This window comes from Trachemys scripta, chromosome 7 (genome assembly GCF_013100865.1).
Source record: "Trachemys scripta elegans isolate TJP31775 chromosome 7, CAS_Tse_1.0, whole genome shotgun sequence".
In the NCBI taxonomy this organism is placed as follows: domain Eukaryota; kingdom Metazoa; phylum Chordata; order Testudines; family Emydidae; genus Trachemys; species Trachemys scripta.
Window position 1 is genome coordinate 3,473,679 of NC_048304.1, and position 22,758 is coordinate 3,496,436.

A 22,758-nucleotide genomic window follows, 5' to 3' on the forward strand; every position below is an offset into this window, starting at 1 on the left:
GCAGCCTCTCTCGGCACCGTGGTGTCTTGATTAGGTTATTTTATGCTTTGTGCCGCTATCATCAGTGCCAAAGGGGACACCATGATTTGTGGTGTCTGTTGAGGTGCTGTTCCCTTCGCTGCGGTAGACAGTGCCATGGAGCAGGAGGAGGAGGAGGCTGAACGGTGCCTGCTGCTTGACTCCTTAACTTTGTGGGCAGAGGTCCCTTGGCGGGGTACCGGAGGTGCCCAGTGTATCGAAGGTGCTCACTCGAAAGGAGCTCGGCACTGAGGGCGCGAATCTCACTGGAGACCGTTTCTTTTTTAAACGGTTCTCAGCTTGGAGATGACGAGGCTCTCTTCCTTGCTTTCACTGAAGACGAGGCACTCGCTCTGTCCAGTGACATGGCCTCAGGGGAGCCACTTGTGGATTCCATTGTGGAGGTCAACGTTTTCTCCATTAGGATGAGTTTTAGGCGGAGATCCTATCTCTCCTTGCCCTTGCCTTTAAGTTACTACAGTGATCGCACTTCTGGGGCGGGGGGGGAGGGTGTACGACCCCCCCAGTCAGCAGATACAGAGTGAATGCCCATCTGAGACTGGCATGGCATCCTTGCAAGATGCACACTTTTTAAAACCTGGGGATCCAGGAATTTTTATTTTTGTCCCTCTTCAAGGTTTTGGGGACGGAGAGAAAGATTTTTTTTTTTTTTTACACTATGCTACTGAAAACTACATCTACTTAAATCCAAGCTTAAAACTAACTATTAACACTATAAGTACTATCCTAAATCTTTAAAATAATTTTTTTTTGTTCTAGGTAGGGACAGGATGGTAGAGAAGGAATATTTTGTTTAATATCTTTATTAATGATCTGGAGGATGGTGTGGACTGCACTCTCAGCAAGTTTGCAGATGACACTAAACTAGGAGGCGTGGTAGATACACTAGAGGGTAGGGATCGGATACAGAGAGACCTAGACAAATTAGAGGATTGGGCCGAAAAAAACCTGATGAGGTTCAACAAGGACAAGTGCAGAGTCCTGCACTTAGGACGGAAGAATCCCATGCACTGCTACAGACTAGGGACCAAATGGCTAGGTAGCAGTTCTGCAGAAAAGGACCTAGGGGTCACAGTGGACGAGAAGCTGGATATGAGTCAACAGTGTGCTCTTGTTGCCAAGAAGGCTAACGGCATTTTGGGCTGTATAAGTAGGGGCATTGCCAGCAGATCGAGGAACGTGATCGTTCCCCTTTATTCGACATTGGTGAGGCCTCATCTGGAATACTGTGTCCAGTTTTGGGCCCCACACTACAAGAAGGATGTGGAAAAATTGGAAAGAGTCCAGCGGAGGGCAACAAAAATGATTAGGGGTCTGGAGCACATGACTTATGAGGAGAGGCTGAGGGAACTGGGATTGTTTAGTCTCCAGAAGAGAAGAATGAGGGGGGATTTGATAGCAGCCTTCAACTACCTGAAGGGGGGTTCCAAAGAGGATGGAGCTCGGCTGTTCTCAGTGGTGGCAGACGACAGAACAAGGAGCAATGGTTTCAAGTTGCAGTGGGGGAGGTCCAGGTTGGATATCAGGAAAACATATTTCACTAGGAGGGTGGTGAAACACTGGAATGCGTTACCTAGGGAGGTGGTGGAGTCTCCTTCCTTGGAGGTTTTTAAGGCCCGGCTTGACAAAGCCCTGGCTGGGATGATTTAGCTGGGAATTGGTCCTGCTTTGAGCAGGGGGTTGGACTAGATGACCTCTTGAGGTCCCTTCCAACCCTGATATTCTATGATTCTATGATTCTATGAACTGAGGGGGTTGGGGCATGCGTGTGCCAGAAGAAGCATCAGCGCCGCCACAAGACAGCTATTGAACACGTGTGTTCCGACCAGACACTGCAAGCAAAATCTCTGATTGACGGCACCGGGATGCACCGCCACCTCAAGTGAAGTGTTTTGATTGACCTGAAACAATATTCCCCCTGCCCACCAACATTTTATTTTGCTGGAAATTTTGATATTTCAACTTTGTTCCAATTCATAGTGGGGGGAATTGAAAATTGTGAAAAAAAATGGAAATTCCAACCAGCTCTACTCCTTAGTGAAAGTTACTCTTCTCCATTATAACCAGCAAAGTTGAAGATACTGTACCTCATTCAGAAGATTGATCTTAAATATTTAACTTCAGACACCATTAAATCAATCAGGGATGGTAAACGGGATTGTTATGACTGATGAAACAAGCCGAACAAAGATGTTTCTAGCTGTGCCTCCCGGAAGATGGCTCCTTAATTGGAAGAAAGAATTACATCTGCAGGGATATTGTGCTGTTCTGAATCTTAAGTAATCTTGAGCTGTACATCTGAGCTGTGATGGAAGGTAGTGCTGACTTCTCTATGCATGAGAGAGGGTGCACCACTACCAGGAGTCATTGGTATCTCAGTCAATATGGTAGATTAATCTTCATTCAGCAGTAAAGCTTCCCTCACACACAGACTGGAGTCTTTGTAAAAAGTTACTCATCTTGTGCAGTAATGATGGTTCTTCATGATATGTCCCCCTGTGGGTACTCCACTGTAGAGGTGTGCTCACCCCCGCGCTGCTGATCGGAGAATTTCAACAGCAGTCCGTCCCGCCCACCAACGTGCAGCTCCCCACCTGCCACAAAGCTAGCGAGAATGCACAGGCATTCCCTCCTCAGTTCTTCCTCTACTGCAGAGTCAACCAGTAGACACACACCTCAAGGAACCATTATTACTGCACAAGGTGAGTAACTCCGAGTAGTGTCCCCATGTGCTCCACTGTAGGTGATTCCTGAGCAGTACCCACTACTGGAGGCTAAGACTTCAGAGTCCAGTCTAATACAGATGACAGTACTGTGGCATCAAATTGGGCATCCGTGGCCAAATCCTCCAGAATCACATAGTGCTCTGCAAAGGGTATGCACAGATGCCCAGGTAGCTGCTCTGCAGATCTCATATATAGGGATACCCTTGAGAAGGCGATTGACAAGGAGACTGACCTCTTGGGATGTGTGCGTAGTAAAGATGGGAGCATTACCCCACACAGTTGGTAGCAGAATTTAATAGAGCCAGAGACCCACTTGGAAAGTCTCAACTGAGATATCTGCACCTTTCAATCTATCCACAACAGAGACAAAGAGTCTTGGAGATTTATTAAAGGCTTTTGTCCTGTCCAAATAGAAGGCCAATGCTCTTCTCACGTCAAGCATATGGAGAATGACTTCCCTGTGGTCCTGATGAGGTTTGGGACAAAATGTGGGAAGCTGAATAAGTTGATTCATGTGAAATGCAGAAGTCACTTTAGGGGGTGAACTTTGGATGTGGTCTGAGTGTGACCTTGGCAGGGAAGAACACAGTAAACGGGGGACACACCACCAAAGCTGCACTCTCACCCGTCCTTCTGGCCAAAGTGATGGCGATGAGGAACGCTGTCTCCATGGAAAGGTGAATTAGTGAACAAGTGGCCATGGGTTCAAATGGTGGTCTAGTCAGTCCTTTTAACACTAGATCAGGGGTTCTCAAACTTCATTGCACTGTGTCCCCCTTCTGACAACAAAAATTAATACATGACCCCAAGAAGGGGGACCAATGCCTGAGCCTCACCTCCCCAGATGGCAGGGAGGGGGGCAAAGCCAAAGCCCGAGCCCTGCCACACCAAGCGGGGAGGGGGTTGGGCAAAGCTAAAGCCCAAGCCCCACCACCCTGCATGGCCAGCAAAAAACAAACTAGATGCTAAAAAAAAAGGCTTCAAGTGAAGCTAAAATTTACAAAAACTATAGGGAGTTAACAATCCATGAATGGAGAGCTCTTAGCTTTGTCTCTAGCCCGGGGCAGTTGAGGAGGGAATGCCCACGCACGCTGGCTAGCTTTGGGGGAGGTGGGGAGCTGTACATGTGTGGGTGGGATGGACTGCTATTTAAATTCTCTGATCAGCAGCATGGGGGCACGCACACCCCTACAGTGGAGCACCCACAGGGACACTAATGGAAGAAGAATAGCCTGTTATTGCTGGGTGAAGGTCATTAGTAAGGTCAAAAGTATGATTCCATCTTCACATAAATAAATCAGCAGCCCTTTTTCCAGTTGTGGTTTGGTAATGATTTATTGGGAAAAGTGAGCCTGGGATAGGCAGTATGCCAACGTGAAGCAGGCTAGTATAGGTCAGTACCCAGAGGGCATAACGTTTCTATAAATTAGTGTAGCAAAGATGTTTACGCATAAATGCACAGCCCTTACATATAGATTTAACCTGATATGCCCTATTGTAGGTCTGTGCTGTAGTAACAATCAGAAAGCTCTATGAAATATGTATCCATTGATTGTTTTGGGACCTCTGTTCCTCTATCTGTGTACTGGTCCAGGTGCCTATTATTTTGGGAACAGATATGCTTCTCCATTTCCTTTATTTTAAGGCTTGTAATAGGGTGGCTTGCCCCTGCTGCCCTAGAGGAGCCGGGGCTAGCTAAGTTAGAGCAGGTGATTCCCTGTAAAGAGCAGCTGGACGCTGCAGAGAGAGGAGGGAGGGAGTGGGGGAGAGAACAAACTCAGGAGGTTGTAGAGAGACTGTTGTGAGAAAGACTCCTGCACAGAACGCCCCAAGACCAGGTAGTTGTCCCAGCTGGGAAGGGTTCGGAATACTGCTAACATAGATTCATAGACTCTAGGGCTGGAAGGGACATCGAGAGGTCATCGAGTCCAGTCCCCTGCCCTCATGGTGCTATCTAGACCATCCCTAATAGACATTTATTTAACCTACTCTCAAACATCTCCAGAGATGGAGACTCTACAACTTCCCCAGGCAATCCACTCCAGTGTCTAATCACCACAGGAAAACCCTCCGGCAACAAGGACATTTGGGGCCATGCCCAGCTAAAAGCAGGACAGGATATTTGTGTTTAATTTTTAAACTACATTAATAAACCAGACCCCAAAAGGGCTGCTATTGGACTTGTAGAAGCTTCTTTTTTGAATTATTGAGGAACAAAGAGAGAAAACTGAGGTGAGGAGCCAGTTGTAGGGCTGTCCTTCGGCTGTGAGGGTTGCAAGGGAGAAGGCCATTCACTGACAACGCTATTATTGTAATTAAATATGGTAACTCACTGACTATGACAATTGTCTAATAAAATCGTACTGGTTTCATGCGCGACTGTCTTTTGAAAGGGGGAAATATAGTATCCATTTTAGGATGGATTGTTATTCAATAAGACTGCATGGAAAATTTACATCATCTTATATCCCTGCACATCACATCAAACCGCTTTGCTCCTCCAATGCCCTATCATTGAGTAACCAGGAAGTAATCGCTAAAGGTGTCCTCAATGTTGCTCCAAGATTTGATCAGAGGTTACACTAAAGTTGGATGCAATTATAAACCCTCCTTTGCGGGGACCTATTCCATGCCTAACATGTGGTATTTAGCATCCACTAGTAGAGAGAGAGCAAGGGATGGATGATAACTGCTGATGCTCTCTTGCTTGATAGAAAGGGGACATCTAGTAAGTCATTCAAACAAAAGGAAATCATTCTACAGGACACCAATTCTCAGAAGGGATTACTTTCCACAATGCTTCACTCTTTGAAGTGATGGTAAGCCTACATTTATTACAAAAGGGAAAGCCTGTAGCAGAGATCATGCAAAAAGCTAGAATGGAGTGCCCCGAACAGTTATACTAGCTCACTTGGGCCTTGAAATATCCAAGGACAATTTTGACTCAAGTTACAGCAATGAATAAAATGTGCCTCTTTGTTCTTCCCTTTCCAGGCAGGAAGGCTTAATACCTCGATTATAGAAATACTACTGCAATTATAGAGTAAAAACTATAAAAAAAGCCCTCACCCTTTAATCAAAAAGCTTTTTAAAAAAAAGAAACAAGACCGTCTCACCGCATTAAAGAGAAACACCATACTATTTAGGGCACGCTACACTCCCGCACTTCAGTGCAGCTGCACCAATGCAGCTGTGCCACTGTAGCACATCTAGTGAAGATGCGCTATGCCAATGGGAGAACGCTCTTCTGTCAGCATAATTCCACCTCCGCAAAAGGTGGAAGCTATAGCTGTGGGACAGCATCTCCCACCAACATAACATCAATGTGGACAGCGCTTAGATCGATGTAGCTTACGTCGCTCAAAGGGGGGCGGGTGTATTTCACACCCCTAGTGATGTAAGTTACATCAACTTAAGCGGTAGTGTAGACCAGCCTTTAGACTCCCCTATTCTACCCTTGAAAGCCTTCCTCCATCCTACAAAAACTAGAACATATTTTTTCAGCCAAGCAATTTGACCAGCTAAAAACAGCTTTTGCACCTGGTGTAAGAATATACTACATACGGATCAATTTTCAAGACAACAGTGAAAATATTTCAGATATATTTACAGAATTATCCTACTATGGTCATTTAGTTGACCTTAGTTGGCCTCACTCGCATTCACTCCTCAGCTCATGACTTATTTAAAACTAAAGCAGACAGATGTGTATGCAATTTTTAAATGCTGTCAGAGGTTACATGCAGACTTTCAACTCCTTCTAGTAAATCTCCATCAATTGTTTGTCAGCTGCATGAATTTCTATTAAGTAGCTATGGTCTGGCCTCATAGCACAGCGTTCTAATTCTTGGGTGTGAAGAACATACAGTACAAACAAGCCAGCTATTGAGTATTGGAGTTACGACACAGAGCTTAAGGAGGAGGATGCTTATACACATTTTTAAAAGAAAAAGTAACTGATTTCAGTCTGATGGGTTTGTTCAAATGAACATATGGATTTTGGTACCAATTACTGTTGATTAGTTCATCAACATGCATGGTTACTTGCCTACTTTTAAAAAAAAAAAAGAAACACATCAGAAAATACTTTGTTCCAGAACTTTGAATCAAAACACACATTTTTAAAACAAAAATACCAAGTCTGGATCTGTCAGGTTTCAGATTCTTTTATAAACAAATTGATGTTTCCTAATTAAATAATGCCAGACAATACATTGCTGCAAGGAAACTACAGGTTAGAGAAGCAGGCCCCACAGTTCTTTCCTAAGTCTGTCCTCTCTGACAAGTTACTAAGCCCTCTGGAGCAGGGACAGAGTCCCTCCGATAAAGACCTGTGCCTGGAGGATAGGCCCATCAATGGCTATTACGCAATCTCTTGCTCTGGCTGTCCCTAAATCTCTGACTGCCAGAAGCTGGGACTGGACACTCAATAACTGCCCTGTTCTTAGGGTGACCAGACAGCAAATGTGGAAAATTGGGATGGTGGTGGAGGGTAATAGGCACTGTATAAGACAAAGCCCCAAATATCAGAACTGTCCCTACAAAATTGGGACATTTGATCACCCTACCTGTTCTGTTCATTCCCACTGAAGCATCTGGCACTGGCCCCAGTTGGAAGACAGGACACTGGGCTAGATGAACCATTGGTCTGAGCCGGTATTGCTGTTCTTATGCTTAGCTTTACAGCTCACAATGTGAATATTGACGGTGCATAAACTTAAAAATACATGCATAAGTCTTTGCAAGATTGAGGCCTGTTTGTATAGCATTCTGCACAACTGGACCCTGCGTCTAGATTACATTTATTATGGTAATACCAAAAATCATATTAGTACTACTACTATTTAGCCCAACTCTTTTAGATTGGGAATCTAATTCCAATGGGCCAATTTTCAGAGGTGCTGAACACTTTAATATCCCATTGATTTCAATGGAGTAACACCAGGGATGACTATGGCCCCGCAGTAATGAACGAGGAGACATAAGTATCTGAGCCAGGGTGACTAATGAACCCACAATTCACTAATGGGAAATTTTATTGCAAACGCTGTGGAAATCTGTAGTATTGGCTGCCACTGATGTGGCATTTGATGCTGCTGTTATGAAGTCTCCCTAAATACATTCCATAATCTTGTGGGGCTGTCAGCAATTTAATGCTACATTTTGCAGCAGGAATCTGAACAGAAATATTGGCAATGACTATTCATACCGTTTTTTCATACCAAGGCATTTTTTGAAAGATGTACAATAGAATAACAATACAGAGTGCCTGTAGTGAGGCAGTGTGGCCTTCCTCTGAGCCAGAGGGGGAAGGACAACTGCGCCACCACTACAATGCCATATCAGGCTAATAACTGAAAACAAAAGAATACATGGTCCAGGATTAAGAATGTGGTGGAGTTGTGACAACCTCGACCTCTTCAGCCAAGCAACAGCCACACAACATGATACCTTCAGAAACCGTTGAGACAAGCACGACAGCATCAAGTTACCTCAAATGGCAAATCAGATTGTTTAGGATGAACATACCAAACGGCTTTATAGAAGCTATGAGGTACCTCTTGAATTTAATCTAAATTGTGGCAGGCGTGGTGAAGTGCTGCCAATATTTCAAAAAGGAGTTCCCACAAAAGTGTCCCCCTTTCCTTGGGCATAGGCCTGAATGTGTTTGCACAGAGAAGGGGTAAGGAATTGTGCCATTTAGTCATTTGGAGCCTGATGTAACTGAGTCTTTCCATTCGCTTCGATGGGGTTTGGATCAGGCCCTTAGCTTCCTATTTAAACAAAAATGCTTTGTCATAATCATAAGCAAGGAGGGAAATAGAGGCACTTGATATGGAAACTTGAACATAAGAACGGCCATATTGGGTCAGACGAAAGGTCCATCTAGCCCAGTATCCTGTCTTCTGACAGTGGCCAATGCCAGGTGCCCCAGACGGAATGAACAGAACAGGTAATCATCAAGTGATCCATCCCATCACCCATTCCCAGCCTCTGGCAAAGAGAGTTTAGGGACACCATCCATGCCCATCCTGGCTATTAGCCATTGATAGACCTATCCTCCATGAACTTATCTAGTTCTTTTTTGAACCTTGCTATGGTCTTGGCCTTCACAACATCCTGTGGCAAGGAGTTCCACAGGTTGACTGTGCAGTGTGTGAAGAAATACTTCCTTTTGTTTGTTTTAAATCTTCTTAATGATTCCCAGCATTCTGTTTTCTTTTTTGACTGCCGCTGCACATTGAGTGGATTTCCCATGTTAACTCATCCCCAACAAATTATGTTCATCTATGTGTCTGATCATTTTCTTTATTGTAGTTTCAACCAGTTTGCCCAGTAACTTGGTTTAAGTTAACTTTGTTTCTGAAAGCTATACAGACTACAGGTGATAGTACAGCACGGTGTTCAATGTGTGTCGTTTGAAACAGGGAGGAGGAGGAAAAGAATTTGTAGTGAGGAATCTGGGGATATAATCTGGATTTCCTCAGCCCCATAACCAGCAATTTTTGGAAGATTCCTGCCATTTTGGTGCAAACTAAACCAATCCTCTGTGTAATTCCTTTTGACTAGTAGAAGGTTAAATTTATCAAAAGGATGTTTTGGTGTTTCATTCTTGGGAGAAGGCAGCCAGCTCTGCTCCACTATGAGGAAAGGGCGATTTTTAGAATCTTGTCTATAAAACCAATCCCACTTGTACCACTTTGATTATTTTGTTGATCAGATGTTTTTTTTCTATCCAAACACAGAATATTCAGATTAATCTTGTTTACAATGAAAGTTGGTTAACGGACTGGATTAGATTTGGAATTTATCTTAGGTTACTTTTAATTAACAACCTCAAAAGCTGCCGAGCTAACGCCTATCTTTAGTTGGCAAAATTAAAGGCTGCTTGTGAACAAGTCAAATCACTATGATTCTATATTAGTTAAGACAGGTCATGAAGGATTTAACCTTCATCTCGCTTCAGATGATCTCCACAAGCCATTAAGAAGAGAATCATCTGTAAAGTGCCCAAGCAATCCAGTGCCATTCAAGAATGAGAGCTGTTAAATAGCATGAAAAATCCTTTCACTTTCTTCTAAGTTCATTTCATTTAGCTAATCTTTTACAAAGCCAAGCAATATATCAGAACTTGGTTGTCATATCTATTAGTTATATCTACCCTTCAAAAAGATTTTAAGCCACTAAAATATTTGTGGCACATCTGCTTTTTTTTTTTTTTTTTTGGAGGGGGAAGGAGATATAATAGCATCTCAATCAGATTAAAAACACAATAAACCTTTCTAAAAAGTTTAAAGTTTATTTCATGTATGTTAAGATGGCACATTTATGCATAAGTCTTAAAAGCAGCAGCTGCTAAGAGACATCAGTGGAGAATGGCTTCTGCTGGGGTGTGGAATTTAGTACGGATATTTTATTTAATAAATAAATAAATACATTTGTTTATTGCCATGGTTTGATTACATTCAAAAACATCTATTAATAATGGAGTGAAAAGATTACAAGCATGCCATCTAAATAAAGCACCAACCCCTCTTTGTAATTGAGCATCTAAGCATTTTAGGCTCTCTTTACCCCTACTGCTTTTGTTGGTAAAACCTGTGTCAGTCAAGAATTGGGGGGGGGGAGAACCCACAAACACACTGAGCAACATACGTTTCACTGACAAAAGTGCTGGTGTGGTCAGCGCTATGCCAGCAGGAGAGCTCTCTCTCCGAGCGGCTACACAAGAGACCGTACAGCTGTGTCACTAAGGTCCATAGTGTAGACAAAGCCGTAGTGTTAACAACAGAGAATCTAAGGGCTCTAATGGCCTGCTGCAGCAGCATAATTTGTTTAAACAATGTCTGATGCACTGAAGTCTGTCCCAGTAGCTGGTGGGAGCTCTAGAATATCCCCTCCTGGATAACTGTGGGGTTGACCAGACCATGGGAGGAGGAGAACAATATCCCTTGGGGGAAACAATGGCCTGAATGCAATTTATATTTTATTAGACTTAAATTTGCAGGGTCACAGACTACCAGGGAGTGTTGGTGTTCGGAGGACCTCTGCATGAAATCCAGGAAGAATGGGAGAAGCAAAGACCTTGAAATAATTTGGAAGGAGTTATGTTAAAAATGTTTGTAAATGGTTCAGTCTATGATGTGCACGAGGCCTGAAACCAGGCCTGGGCCGCTTGACTTTGTTGGGCTGAATTAGGATTGCAGTCTAAATACAAATTAGGCCCCGTACTTCTCTTCCAAAAAACAACTATGTGCAGGACATTTGTTTGTGAGTATGTTCACATTTCATCGAAACATACCATAGCCTTTTGGATTGGATCCCTATGATAAACTACGTCTCTGCAGCTGCTTTAGAACCCTTTGGAAGTCAGAATCGTAGAATCTCAGGGTTGGAAGGGACCACAGGAGGTATCTAGTCCAACCCCCTGCTCAAAGCAGGACCAATCCCCAACTAAATCATCCCAGCCAGGGCTTTGTCAAGCTGGGCTTTAAAAACCTGTAATGATGGAGATTCTACCACCTCCCTAGGTAACCCATTCCAGTGCTTCACCACTCTCCTAGTGAAATAGCGTTTCCTAATATCCAACCTAGACCTCCCCCACCATTGCTCCTTGTTCTGTCATCTGCCACCACTAAGTTTGCATGTCTGTTTCCATTATCTATTTAATGTTCATATCATCTAAGTGGCACATTCATAGTCTCTTCCGCAAGACATAGAATTGTAGTTGAAGTTTCATCTGTTATATATTTTCATACCAGCACTGAGATCTTCTCTCAAAAAAAAGTTACCCCCTCATTCTTCCTTCCATGCACAACGTGACCTACAACTGTATTTAAAAGGAATAGTTTGAAGGCTGATAAACCCGAAATTACACCCACCAGTGTTCTCTTGGTTCACAAGAACACACTCATCATGCTGGCCTGTGCTCTGCCTATCTGCTCTGTTCCCAAGAGCAGGCAGGATACTGAATTAAATAGAAATCCTGCCTCAAGTGCAGTATGATTGTAAATATTAATATCTAACACTAACATAAAAATGGAGCAGGGAGGTTGGCATACAATATGGTATGTGGCCTATTTCCCTCGCTTGATGTGAGCCTACCATCCAGGTGAAGACGACGACAGTTAAATAAAAGATACTTAATCTGTCAACCTGAATGGTGGTGTTTTGTTTTTTAATTGTTACAATTACCGTATTTTGGGATGGGGGGGAAAGAGTGCAAACATTTTTAGTTTGCAACTTGTGAAAGTTAAAAATCCGTATTGTCTCATTGTTATTGATGTCCACACTGAGCAGAGAGAGACTATATTTGTTTCAACACAATACATGAAAATACAGTTCCTGCCATACAGAACTTACAATTCTTGCAAAAACCACCCCTTATTGCCTGTACTTTATTCAACTTGCTCTGAAATTAGCCCCCTCTCCTCCAAAAGAACTACACTACATCACTGCGTAATGGTCCCATGCAGTCAGTCAAACAGACAACCATATTCCCATGACTTTGTAAGCAGAACTCAGGACCACAAATGCCCACCCTACAGCACCGGATGTTCTAGGATTTGAATTTGTGAATTGCATGGTACACACTAAGGGACAAATCCAAGTCCACTGAAGTCAATGATAAAAGTCTGGTGAACTTTAATGGACCCTAAATTTGGCCCCAAGGAAAACAGCAGGTTCGGCTAGTTAGCCATTTCCCCTTCTGCGTGTCATCTTCCTTTGTTTAACTGAGGAGCCTCATCCTCTTCAAATGACATGACAATTTCCCCCTGAATTTGTAGTCAAATACTTTCCCCTCTAACTGCAGCAGCAGCTTACTGCATCACTAAGGCACTGACCCTGCAAACACGTGTGCACAGAATTAACTTTAAACCATTGAACTGAACCAGACTGCGTCTTTAATTCAGAGTTACTCACATGCAGAGGTGCTTGAAGGACTGAGACATTCGTTACTATGTACAATGTGTTTATCAAGTTTTTGGATCTTCATTTTAGTGTGATTGATTAAATTCGTGACAGTGACATGCATTTAGGAAAATAAAATTAATACTTTTAAAAAGAGAAATTAGCCTTATGTTTATATAACTTGAACAGCAACATGAGAGCTTGAAGAAATCTCAATTACATACACTGAATAGCCAAAAGGTGCTTTTCTAGTCTATCAGGTCTATCATCTGGATTTCTAAAGTATCTTAAATGTGTATTTATATGAAAGACCCTAATGGCTCCAAAAGGAGCAGTTATAGGCAATCACGAAGTCAGGGGTTTCAAAATTCCATAAATACAAACCGTGCGGACTCCAAGGAGCCCAGTAGTAATCTATCTGCCAAGGAAAAGTTAATTTTGTATTTATGGCTTTATTTTGTATTTTCTTGCTTCAGTATTAAAACGAACATTATTTAAACATTTGTGAAGGAGTATAAAAACCTACAGTTGGGCTTTGGATTGGCTGCTGACAATAAAACAAACAGGGTGCAACATAAATGTTTTGAATAAGTTACCTACCTACATTTACATTTTGTCTGTGTGCATGATTATAAAAATGATTCCATGCATGGAAATTAGACTTTTCAAAGCTACTACACTGAATCATTTAATTTGTTTAAGTAAGTACCTTTAACGCAGTTGCACACTGCAATAAACATTTGAATTTTAGATTGAACAAATGAATTGTGAGATATTTCCTCATAAATACAGTTGGAAGACCACTTAGTCTATGAAGACAGACCATAACCCAGTGCAGTTCCATAAAACCATCAGCAGTAGCAATGCATCTTTTATAAATATTATCTTTATTTACATTGTTCCCTTTTTATGCCCCTGACATATGGCAGTGGACTTCATTTTACAGAAAAAATAAGACCACTAGACCATACTTCCCATCTTCCTTTTCATTCCTACAAGTCAGCTGTTAACACTAGCTAATGTTATCAGTTCGATAATGCATGCAGATGGATTTCTTAAACTGCACAAGTAGTAATGTTGAATTATTTTTAAGTGATTAATCTGGAGTTTGGGAGTCTGTTCTGCTGATGCAAGTTTGTGCATAATTGCTATGATATAATTGAGCTGCCTGCAGGACTCCAGGAGGGAAGAGAGACAGGATGAAGGGCTGTTAATTGGTAACTGGTCAGTAGCCATGGAAATGAGTTTAGGCTTGTAGATTGCTTATTTACGGATTAGAGCCCACAAGGGATGATCCCCATAATCTAGTAGTCTGACCTCCTGCGTAACAGGCCATATGACCTCCTGCATCAAGCCCATACCTTCTCTTTGAGCTCTAGCATATCTATTTTCCTGTGTTCCCTTCACTGCTTTAAAGACTTTATCCTGCAAAGAGCTGAGAGCCCTCAAAACGCAAAATGAAGTCAACAGAAGTAGACAGCATTCAGTCGCTTTCAGAATGGGATTGTGTGTGTTAAGAAGCTGCTAGCTCTTGTAGGAAAAAGGAATTTAGGCACTAAAGGCTTCACAGATAAATGAGGAATTGCTCATCAATTGTATTTAATGTACACCTCTACCCCGATATAACGCGACCCGATATAACACGAATTTGGATATAACGTGATAAAGCAGCGCTCTAGGGGGGAGGGGCTGTGCACTCCAGCGGATCAAAGCAAGTTCGATATAATGCGGTTTCACCTACAACGCAGTAAGATATTTTGGCTCCCGAGGACAGCGTTATATCGGGGTAGAGGTGTATTTGCAATTTTCAAGCTCATATTTATGACAAATCCTCAAATTTGTAATTTATTTGTACAAGTGATTTTCATTTTACTTTTAAATAAATAAGGGTACAATACACCTGATTTCTCCATATTCTCACTCCACTGAATTAATGCAAAAAAGTCCCTTGGAATGAAAGTAGCATGTTGTTAAGATTAAAAATGCAGCAATGCAGAGCTTCTTTAAATATAACCTTCACTGTCAAATGGGCCAATTACCAAAATATTATGTTAAGAAATGTAGTTTTAAAACTGATATTCAGATGTTTCACCTTTAGTTCAAAACAATGGCTTTTTGAATTAACCTGCAATCATAAACTGTATATTTATATAACATGTTGAGGTAAGCTTTGTACATGTTGCTTTGAAGTACTGCTAATTAAAAAATGCCAGTATTGATTCCAAGCATTCTGAAACTTCTTGACAAGAAAAGCCAACTTCAATAATAGTTTTTTTTATTTCAAGGACTTCCTGTGATGACTTCCTGTGATTACAGGAACAACCTGACATTTTCATGTCTAGCTGTAAACTTAGATATTTCATAATTCTTCCTTGGAATAGCTAATTAAAACAGGTAAAAAGGAAAGTTAATCAAACCATACACCAGGACAGATTATTATTTTGCAGTGACAAGGTGCATACTACCCCAGTGAGCAACTCCGGCTTCACTTTCCCCTTCTCCTTCACAAATCTAGAAATATTCATCTCCACACAAAGCTCTAACCACCATTACCCACTCAGCTAAATCTTTTTCAAAATTCTGGCTTAGAAACAACAAACAACAACAATTATTTATGAATTCTTACTAAAAAGGGTTTTGAACCTGTATTTTTTTTAATCAGAGTAACACTTTTTTTCTTTTAACCACAATTGAAACTATGAAATTCCTAGAGGACCTATCAAAAGATGACTCAAAATGTATACCATATCTGGAGGTCATCAGACTCAATCCATTCACTGAACAGAGGATGCAAATATCGGTCCAGGTTTCCCCTCTAAAAAAGAAGAAGAAAATTGGAACCATGAGGAACAGCACATCAGCTGGTCTCAGCTGTCAGAATAGTGAATTTGGAACAAGGCAGTATCTCAAGCGGACAAGAGCCAGAATACATAAGGCTTTAAAAGATCACTGTGTATTACCAACCAAGAGTCAATCAATACCCAAATTGCACTTGGAAGCAAATAGGAAGCCAGTGCAGTTTTCTGAGCACTGGTATAACATGCTTCCTACAACTAACCTCGGTAAGTAAGTTGCCTGCTACATGGGATCATGCCCAGTTCCATCAAGTCTGTGCATGTAAGCATCCCTACTGCGTAGTTTAGTAAAGTGGAGGTAACTCTCTTTTTATAATTGAGTATTATCAAAATTGGACAGTCCAACCAATAGCTTGAACTTCAGCATAACTTTATTCTCCAGGATAACAATCCACAGCTTAAATATGGGACCTGATTCCTTATGTGTGAAGGAATCACAGCTTGTGATTCATTGACCCTCTGTATACTTCTCATTTAAAAAAAAAAAAGAATCAACTGCTCACAACTTGAAATGCATAAATTGGCAAAAGATCTCAAACAAAACCCAAAACAAAGTAAATTTTTAGCAGTGAACTATCTAAAGTTTCTAACAGTGCTGAAGATACCATAGAATTCATATCCTCAAGAGTGGTCTTAAGTAGTAACTGAATTAGTTATTATGGGTCTGTGACAAAGTGGGAAATATTTGTATTATTTTTATGAATACTGGGCATATTTTTGTGTTTATGATGGTGGATTACTTGCTGTGGAGTGAGATCAAAATGAGGAGGGTTGACAGAAACAAAGTAGGAAAGGCAAAACAACGACCTAGGTAGGGAGCATCTCCCTTACACTCAAGCATAATAGCCAGGTTAATAGCTGTAGATAAGCTGGTACCAGCAAAGGAACACAGCTGTGTCACCAATATTGAGGAGAGAAATCAGAAGACATTGGCCAGTTAGTTCTGCCCTGCACAACAGGAGGGGGAGAAAGGGTTATTGGCAGACTGAAGCTGAAGCAGACACTGACCGGGACAAAAAGAGAGCCTGTGGAGATGTGTACCAACCCTCATACTCAGAAAGAGAGGGCTGGAATAAGCTGCACCTACATGAGCTATGGATAGAGAGGTTACGCTTAGATAAGACAAGCGGCATATAGGACTCTGTTGTTTTAACTCTGTTTTCTAACTGCGGTGTTACAGTTTCTTCAAAATAAAGTAGTATCTCTTTGCCAAAAGGTATCTATGTCATTGCAAACTTATACTGGCACAGAGGAAAAGGGCTTACAGCTGCCAAACCCAATTGAGCCTCTGGATTAACATGGATCACAAACAGGGGGGCTGCAGTACAGAGATCCAGTTAACCGCGGTAGAACCATGTGGTTCCATATAGAGTGAGGTGCAGGAAGCCAGACCTCTCACATGAGGGTTTCCTTCATGACGGACTGAAAGATCTATAGCACTCTTTGCCCTGTAATTGTGACTAGGCCTTATCCTGAAACTCCTCCATTGACTGCAGGGGGCTTTGGATCAGATCCTACAACCTTTTCTTAAGAAAAGGAATTACTGGCTCCAATAACCAAACTCCTGTGAATAAGATGCTCTGCAGGACAAGGATAAGCTATTGTTTCATGGATGGATGACGGAGGTTTCCAAAAAAAGTAAATAATTTTAATCTGCTTCAAACATTCAGAGTAGGAGAGAGTGTACTGCATTAGGACGGTCTAGCCAGAGACTCTGAGCAACATCCCTTTCTGATCAGTTTCCTAAGCTTTTTAAGGTCCTTACCTTTTGACATTCAACAAGTTAACATCCATCTCTGAAAACTAGCAACAGCATGCGATCAGCGATGTACCCATTAACGTCACAGTGCAACCAATGGAGTATGTGCCAGACAATCCAACTACTAGTTGGTGAACCCTTATTTGCTGACAGAAGTTATTTTAAAAAAATCCTCAACCAAGCATATTTATAGAAATCAAATATACTTTTAAAATTCCATATTCATGTGAAGATGTTCTCTTGTTGGATGAAGTGAATTAATTAGAAATGAGACAGGAACAATAATATACTGCTTTAAGACCTATCAGCCAAAACGATAACTACATAAATCTCTTGGTTTAATAGAAATAGAATAGTACATGAACACCATCAGAGGATAAATATTTCCAGCTTTGAAAATAAATGTCTCTACTATGTCTTGGTATTTACCTAATGCCAAGAGACCTGTGATAACATTCTATTCCACTGGTGATATGAAAAATGGATTAAGATACCATGTCCTCAATGAGCTGTTAAAATCTATTACTAAATTTATCATATGCATATAAAAATGCTTAATTTTACAGCACATTTGTACAAATCATTTTTTTAAAATCCTGAATTATGTATTTAAACTGAATCAATTAAAAAGCCCATATAGGCACCTGGCACCCTGTAAATAATAATCCTATATAATATATGTTATAACTGTAAGTATTTAACAGTACCTTTTTAAAATGCATATTTTAAAACATTTTTCTGTTTTTATTTAATTCTAATAAATGACCTAAGGGGGGGGGAAGCTTTGTATATGTATAGAATATGTATATGTATATATGCTAAAGACCATGAAAAAAAAATATCAAGGACATTTTAACATGGCTTTCAATATAAAAGCCACAGTTCAGTCTGAAATGTTGCCTCCTATTCTTACAATACCCAAGATTACTATAACTGAAAAATATCAGAGAGAGAAAAAAAGAAACTGAAAAAAGTTAATTTGTACTTTGACAGCAAATGGGTATATTCTATTCTCTATAGGTTCTTCTACCACCCTCATCACCATAATATCTAAGCACCTTCCAATGGTGCATTGAGTGATGCGATCAACATCTGTCACATTTGTTCCGTGTCTCACAGTTGTGCGCACAAGAGTGTTTTGGGCTAGTAGAGTTTTCGGTTTGTTTGGCAGGATGTTTTGTTTTGTTTTTCATTGCCAGGTTACTCTGTGTTTTGCTGGAGAAGGCAGGCTGAAGAAATAAGCTTGGCACCTGTGGCAGAAGGCAGGGAGGTTTCTGATGGTCCTTAGTTCTTGCGGGAGTTCATGCACAAAGGCACAGTAGAAAGTTCCATGGAGTATGAGCAGCACAGTGATCAGCCATGGTCTGTCAGGATGGAAAAACTCAATGGCTCCTTGTTGGCTGGCCTGCGTTACCATTTGGTCTTTCACTTAAGCTGTGTACTTGACTGGGCCTGCTCAGTAAATGCTTTAATCTACGTTTAGAAAAAACATAGTGCCCCTATGGATTCCCCTTCTCTTTGTGGGGGACACAGCAACAGGAGTCAGAAAATCATTATAAAAATAAAAAACATGGTTCCAGTGCTTCAACTGGATCCACACAGGTGGACCTTTATGGCCGTGCAGAGTCTCATTGAAGTCAATGATGACAAGGGTCTGCCCACAGGGATCCTAGTCCAGGATCAGAGCCTATGGCAGAGGGATTCCTGGGCACATGTGCAACCTGAACATATACTTATTTTTTTAATTGTTCAGTTTAAGTTGATGGTGTCCCTTCAAGGCTAAATTCAACTTCAGGGTTTGGCATTATGCCATGAGATTCAGTGTGGTCCACTGGATAAGGCACTTGACTGGGAGTCAGGAGGCCTGTGATTCCTACCTGTGTCTCTGACGTGCTGTGTGACCTCTGGCAAGTCACTTCATCGTTCGTGTTTCCCCTCAAACCCTTTGCTGGTCTTGTCTATCCAGTCTGTAAACTCTTCAGGCCAGGGAAAGTCTTTAAGGGTGTATGTGCGCAATACTTGACACAACAAGGCCTTGATTTCAGCCATAGCCTCTAAGCAGATCTGTAATAACACTGCGATGTGTCCGAGATCAATACGGGAGACAGCATGGCACTAACTTAGTGTAAGATAGCCGTGAATTCAGACACGCGTTAAAAACTCCCTAGCTTTTGACAGTTTGTCAGAGTATTTAAAGACCAGTATGCTGGGTGCTGAACAATGATTATTTTGTGTCATTTGTGGGTCTTCAAACTGTGGTCTTTGCAAAACATTTAGAGAAGAGTCTATGTTGCCCTACAGAAACACCACTAAATCCCTCTCATCACCATCCTTACCCCATCCCACCCTAAGTATCTCCAAAACTTTATGCTGATGGACCTGTACAGTCCAAGTGAAACATATTTGCATATTCACTGAAGCATAAGCAGCTTAAGTCCTGATGAAATTCCACTAGCCAGTACCATGCAGTTCATGAAAAACTAGAAGGGCAGTAAGTAATAAAGTCTGGGGAAGAGGTTTCTAAATTATAATGTAAAACATTATTAATGCTCAGAGTTCTTGTTACCCTTTGTTGCCAACAATTAAAAGTAAAATAGAGCCTATTAATGCTACTAATGATACATCTTTCAGGCACTTGTCTCTGCCTTGGAGACATAATGATAGCACACGAAAGTGATGCTGCCTTCAGTACATCATCTAATTTGGAATGAATGTGGAGGATAGTTCAGTGAGCTTTTCAGCACTCCATCTCCTTCTGAAAAAGAAACGAGTGTCTGTTGGACCTGACTGGCCTTTTGCCAGTCAAGTTCAGCTTTAAAAGAAAGAGGAAGAAAGCTCATAATCAAAAGGGAAAGCTAAAGTGCGGGTGTTCTCAGACAGGTGGAACGTTGGTATGTAAGGAAAGACACTTTTGACTTGATGAGTTTACTGGAATTTTAGATTCATTTCATACTTTTCTTTCAATTCTTTTGTTTTACACAGTTTTGGCCTGTGCTGCCCAGATTTCCGGCTGGTGAAAGTGAGCACAGCCCCATCAACTTCTGTCAAGAAGTTAGCCGCTTGCATCTATTCCTTACGGCCCACCAAGTCTGTAGGTATCAGGCAGTGTTCAAAGGGCAATGCATCACACATTAAACAGTGTGGTCCTGTGTTCACACTCCTCAACTATCCAACCCTCTCATAACAATATATTGGGGCCAAAACTAAAAGCTTGTAAAGTAGGAAAACACATTTTGAAAGAGTTTATGGTAACTTACAAGCTCTTTTTTTTTTTTTTTTTTTAAATCTACACTATATCTAGGAAACAACTAACTGAGCTTTTTACCTAGGATACACCATACCCAGAGTCCAAACCCTTCTGACTGTTTCACTGCAGTGTCTGCTACCTGTTTCCTTAATCAGATTAAACTGAAGTTATTTTGCTGGCAGTAAAAGACAAGCTGTCACTCTATTAAATGATTTCTTATTAGAACCTATCTGCAAGCATAAAGCATTAACATAATTTATTAGAACAATTAGAATGCATCCTTGTTGTCTTCTAATTATATTATTCCTTGTACTGGTAATTATATTAGACAAGAAAGAATAATAGTTTGAGATTTCTAAAATCATCTGTAGAGTATGTGAGGAGAGAATGATCAATAATGTTAATCTACTGGAACACAAATTCCCAGAAAGAGATATTTTATCATGCGCGATTCTTTAAATAATCAGCATTATTTCTCAAAGTCCATATTAATCTCATCTGCAGTTTAAAAAAAAAATCACAAACAGAGGAATAAACACCGAAACAACTGTCAAAAATGCAGAACGAAAAATCCACATCTTCAAGGGGGTCACATCAGAATTGTTTCTCCTTGATTGCAAACACTTAACATGGGAATTAGCATTAAGTTTACTTCATTTTATACCATTACAGGGAATAGGAACCAGTGCTGCAAAATATTCCCCAAAGCTTCTACACCACTGACTTTTTAAAATAGCTGATGACATTTTTAAACATTCAAAAAAATGGAGGTTTCCTTTAAAGGATTTTCACAACAGGGAAAGCCAGCAACCTACATACCCGCAGTTTTCCCTTCCTAATTATTGCCATTTTGTTAATTATCAAAGCTAGGCTTACAGATGAATGGGTTCAGAAACTGTCCCAGCCCCAACACAGAAATAGGGCTTGTGAAAAATACTGGACTGTTATCCTTGAGCACAAACAGGTACAACACAAAACACAGCACAGGCATCCTCATATTACTCCCATCTGTGTAACTAAACCCTATCCTGAAAAGAAACATCTTTGGAAAGTCAGAGCAGTCTCCGTGCCCATTCATTCCTGGGTCCCTCTGCCATATGCAAACAGATGGCAGGTCATGCACATTGTGGTGGTGATTTTTATTATATGGATACCTGTGCCCTGGAAAATGGGCTGAGACCAAAACACATGTCAAAGAGCCGGCAGATAGTCCATTGTCACTACCCGTCTCAGTTGGATTTGACCTGGCAACAGACAAGTGAAACAGTATATTTTGGGCCATCTATTTTTCCAAAAATCATTGAAGGTCTCGATTACAAACAAAAAGCCCAAACAAAAACCCCACAACTTACCACCACAAAACTTCACCTTTGTTCTGCACTAGAAAGTTCCCCCATTTTGCAGAATTTATGGTGGGTTTTCTATTAGACTAGAGCTTCCATCTTCAGATCTCACACTTTAGTGATTCCTTGGAACAAGAGACACTCAATATAAATTTTCAGCGTTGACCCAAGGGAATCTCCATGTGCTTGTGAAATTTTGAGGCAGCTGTCAGCCCAGCAAATATCACAATATCTGATGAGACTCCATCATGCGAATTAAAGTTAGAGGTGGGTCTACTGGGGACAAAACAGCATTCAAATCAAATTCAAAAGAAAGGAAAGGGGGAAAGGATGTAACTGGGTGCAGAAAGGAAGTCCACTACAGAGCTGATTGTATTCAGTGGCAGAAAGGAAATGATCTGTAGGGAAGAGTAGACCTTACATGATTTGCCCAAGTTTAGATAAGCATTGAAAAAAATTGGGAGAAGGGACCAAGGGGATAGACTCTTGGCTAACCTCTGCCGTATTTTAGTTTTTTCCATTACAGGCTTAAACGAAAGAGTCTTTTCTCCCTTATTGTCCTACTTGATTCCACAATTTATGATCAGTAGGTAGCACTATGTAGAAGAAAACGCTGGGCCCCATCTTGAATCTCTGGAACCTGCTGTGTAGTTGTTGGACTGCAGAATCCAAGCATCTTTCAAGTCACTTGATGAAAACTGTACTGCTTCTTCACTTGGATGTCTCAGGAGATGAGCATTCATAAATGCTGATGCTTCACTTAGGTGTTTAGTCTTCTCTGATCTAAGACCTGCAGCTTCTATTAGTACTAGAAAGCAGTTTCAACACATGCCTCTCTTTTGAGAATCGTCTGTTCTAGTTCTTTTATCAGAAAGAA

The 22,758-nt window shown here is 41.1% G+C and overlaps 1 protein-coding gene across 3 annotated transcripts in view; it reads right to left on the reverse strand.

The window, feature by feature from the left end:
* The window catches only part of FHIT (fragile histidine triad diadenosine triphosphatase), a 1,015,388-nt gene that overhangs the window by 753,802 nt on the left and 238,828 nt on the right, over positions 1-22,758 (reverse strand). Inside the window, exon 4 of one of the 3 annotated variants that reach the window (XM_034776974.1) lies at positions 15,422-15,492. The exons of the other annotated variants lie outside the window; for them this stretch is intronic. The gene's annotated coding sequence lies outside the window, so the exon portion shown is untranslated. The remainder of the gene's footprint in view (positions 1-15,421; positions 15,493-22,758) is intronic. 3 annotated transcript variants of the gene reach the window in all.